Below are 4,203 nucleotides of genomic sequence, written 5' to 3'. Positions count from 1 at the left end.
GGGTGCATGTGCTGCGTGCTGTATGCACGTGTGTGAGTGTGTGTGCGAACGTGTGCATGTGTGGCGCATGCGTGTGTGTGGTGCGCATGCATGCCTGTGGGTGAGCAGGTGTCCCCGTGTGTCTGTGGGGTGTGCGCCGATTCGCGCTGTCCTGGCATGGCCCGCGGTCAGCTGGGGCATGGCCTCCACCCAGGGCCCTTCCTCCGCATGAGGCTGTCCTTGCCATGTTGGTGTGAACAGCAGCCTTGGCTTCTAGGTCCTCCGGCCCGGGGCCTGTCCGGCTCGGCTGTGGCTGTGCTCTGGTGGGGCACAGGCGCTGGGTGGCAGTGCAGACACGGGAACTACTGAGTGAGGGGGTTCCTTGGGGTCCCGCGGGCTCCAGGAACCCTGGGGACTGTGTTTTTAGAAGAAAACCTATTTATGTCGATGTGGGTCTCTTTGTCCCTCTGTTACAGTGTAAATAGGACAGTCTACTCTGTGGTTCCAAGAACATCCCCGAGAATACTTAGTACTGACAGGGTGGGGGCGGGGCCAGAGCTGCTGGGGAGCTGCCACACCCCAGGACAAGACTGTAGCTCAGTCACTACTGGGTCTGCAAAGGCAGCCCGTCGGAGGAAGGGTCTTGTAATCAGATACCACATTTAGCTCTGTGTCATAAATATAAAGGAAAGTATTTTCTGAAACAAGGCAGACTGAAAACGTCTGCTGGCTGGCTTGTTTATATATAAGTATATATCAGAATATCTTGCTAAGCAAAGAAGCAACTCCTCCTGACAGAGCCTCTCTTCTAGGCTGCTTCTCTTCCGTGCGGGGGAGAGCCTCTAGAAGAAACTGTGTTCTGTGGCAGGGCACAGAGCCCCCGGGGTCAGCCTTTCTGGGAAGGGGAGCCGGCCACAGGGAGGAGCCGCGCTGAGGGCCAGGCAGGTCCCGGCCACCTGCTCCCCACCAGCCACACAGACGTGGACTCCTGGCCTGGTTCGGCCAGGTCCGGGCGGGGCGGGAGGAGAGGGGCATTCACACACGAGAACTCGTGTCTCTGTGCGGAGTCTCGTGCGAGCCTATCAATTTCTCTACCTCATCTGTATAGCGAGTAGGTGTGTACTCGAGTGACTTGGAGAATGTATTTATTTAACGGCTTTGTGTAACAGAACAGAAACAAAATGGACACTAAATAAATGTATTTTAAATTATAGCCCCTTCTGAGTCTGCTGCCTTCCGAGGGGTTCTGGATGGCCTGAGGGAGGAGGACCTGATGGGGGAGGAGGGCCTGGGGGGGAGGAGGGCCTGAGGGGGGAGGAGGGCCTGAGGGGGGAGGAGGGCCTGGGGGGGGAGGAGGGCCTGGGGGGGGGGGGGGGGGAGCGGGGGGGGGAGGTGGGGGGGGGGGAGGGTCTGAGGGGGGAGGGCCTGAGTGGGGAGGAGGTATGGGCTTTAGGAGCAGGCAGTCCCTTGCAGGCCAAGCACCACCCAGCCCGCTGCAGAGGTGGGAGAGTGCTGTCTCCCTGTTCACACATGGGGAGGCTGCAGTTCTGCTGTGCAGAGGCCCCTGTCAGAGGTCCCATGGATCCCCTAACAGGCCGACTAGTGGCGCTGGGTCCCTTCGTGCCCTGCTCCTTCCAGCTCAGCCTCTGATCCCAGCACACCCTGCAGGCTCTCTTGTCTGCAGGCGGGCCAGGCAAGGCCCCGCCCACGTCTCCCTGGAGCCCCTGTGTTATGTCCAGGGCACAAGGCCACAAGTGAGGGCTTCCAGCAACGGGAATTCCTCTCCCACATCTGGAGGCCTGAAGATGAAGCTGTGGGCTGGGCCTCACTCTGTCCAGAGGCTCCAGGGAAGGGTCCTTCCTGCCTCTCCCCGTTGCTGGAGCCCCAGGCTGTCCTGGGCTCATGGGCACTCCACCCCACCTCTCCTGTCCCTTCCTGGACACCTGTCACGGGAGGTAGGACCCAGCAGAGTATCCAGTATGCTTTCGTCTTGGCATCATTAATCACGTCTGCAAAGACCCCATTTCCAAATAAGGTTACATCCTGGGGGTAAGGTGGGTGTGAACTTGGTGGGTGGTGGGGGGGAACACAAGCAGGACAAAGGCCAGGCCCTGGTGGGGGAAGGAGCGTGCTCTCTACCAGGGTGGGGCTGGGATGGGCTGGACCCAGCATACCTCCTTCTCTTTGTGGTCCATGTCCTTTTTGAGGAGAACCCTTGGGCTGCTGGGGGACAGGCCTGTCTCTCCATGCACTGGGCCCCTGCCTCAGTCACCCTCTCCCTGTCCTGTGGGGAGGTGACCCCAGCGCTCCCTCTCTTGCTCCGAGTCTGGTTCTTCCTGCCTTATCCCAGCGCTGGGTCTCTGACATGGCCATCTGTTTGGCCGCCTGCTGAGTCTGGGGACATCTGGTATAACATGCCCTCCCTCCAAGTTGGACCGCAGCACCCGGCCCCTCTGCTGGCCTCTGTCTTCCTTTGAGCTCACCTTGTGTGACCCCCACAGCTGTGACCTGTCTTGCTGGACCCCGTGGCCCCTTTCCTGGAAGATTGCTTCCTTGCCACCTTGGTTTTCATCGGTGCCCCAGAGCCCCAGGGACAGGGGTTGCTGCCTGAGGAACGTGGGATGATCTGCGCAATCCTGGTGCTCAGGCAGAAGGGTCATGGTGCCTCCCCTCTGGCCCCATGGACACCCCCAGTAAGAAGAGGCAAGGGGCACCGGCTGGTGTCAGACCTTCCGCCAGGCTGCAGGCGAGGCCCCTCAGCTGGGCACTGGGCTCTGCAGGTGAGCTATGGGGACGACAGCGCAGTGGAGGGGATCTGGGGCATCCCATAAGCTCGCTGGCCCCCAGGGACAGCACATTGGGGAAACCAAGGCCTCCTCCCCAAGCTCTGATGCGGACACTGAGGTGCAGGCAGGGGCTCCGGCCTCTGCGTCTGGGCGGGAGGGGACTGCAAGTGGCCCGGGCCAGGGAGCAGGATGCCTGAAGGGGCCATTCTTCCCATATTCGAAACCTCGCTGGTGCAGGCTGCAGGCGGGTGGGGTGGAGGCTTCGGAGAGAAGAAGGGGCTCCAGGGGCAAGCTAGGCTGGACAGGCCACTGTGCAAGCCTCCGGCCACCGCTGACCCCCAGGCCAGGAGCCCTCTCTGGTCACCTCGGTCTCCTGTCTACCCTGGGCTCCGGGTACAGTGGCTATGTGCTAGGACATCTGGCTAGTCTCGCATACGCCTGTGTGTGTGCGTGTGTTCGCGCTGTGAGGGTGCTTGCTGGGCTCTCGCTCACCTGCCTTGCTCAGTGACTGGTGACTGTGCTCTCCCCCAGCCCCTCTCTGGCCTCCTCCGGCTGACAAGCTCCTACTGGTCCAGCCCAGAGCCTGAGGTAGAAGGCCTGGCCAGTCTGACCACATCAGCTGGGTGGGCAGAGACACCACAGAGGCTGCAAGGTGCTTCCTGCCCGCCTGGGGCAGCAAGGAGGCCCAGGAAGTTCCAGAGGACTGGCAGGGCCACCTGGGGTGAGGAGGGCCAGAGCCACTGGGCTCCAGGCTCGGGCTGGGAGGCTGCTCAAAGCCACTCCCTGCCTGCTGGCCTTCAGTGGTGCTGTTCACAGGTGCGGAGGCAGCTCAGGACACACAGGTGGCCCTGGGGGGCTGGGGTGGGAGGCAGGAGATGGCTGGGGGATTAGGTAAGAAGGCCCAGTTAGGTAATGTCTCAGACGGGAAAAGTATTCAGCTGGATCCCACCTGCTTTCCAGGCTGACTTCAGAGACTGAGGAGGAGGTGGAGAAGGGGGAGGAGGGGGAGGAGGGAGAAAGTGAAGAAGAGGGGAAGAGGAAGAGGAGGAGGGAGGGGAAGGAAGGGGAGAGGGAGGAGGGAGAAGCGGAGGAGGAAGAGGAGAGGAGGGGAGAGTAGAAAAGGAGGCTAGCGCCTGGACAGGCCACAGCAGGGCCCCAGGTCACCTCGCTGTGGGACCAGGGGTGGGGGGTGCCCTGGGACCTTTGGGACCATGGGAAGGAAGGCTAGGTGGGACCTAGCCAGGCTGAACGAAGCAGGTGCTCCAGGAGCAGCCTCTGAGAGATCGAAGAAGGAGGCCAGCCAGGAGGGCCCCAAGCATGGAGGTACTGAACCCTTAGAGGCTGTGAGCAGGTTGGGGTCACTCTGGCCCCATCCCAGTGGGCACACGGCCCCATTATGGACCCAGTCCTGGGGGGGTCTCTGTCGGTGGCCTGAGCC

Source organism: Mirounga leonina, unplaced genomic scaffold, assembly GCF_011800145.1.
Source record: "Mirounga leonina isolate KUSES-001 unplaced genomic scaffold, KU_Mleo_1.0 Mir_347, whole genome shotgun sequence".
NCBI classification, from domain to species: Eukaryota; Metazoa; Chordata; class Mammalia; order Carnivora; family Phocidae; genus Mirounga; species Mirounga leonina.
The sequence above is the reverse complement of the archived record's forward strand: the minus strand, read 5'-3'. Positions refer to the sequence as shown.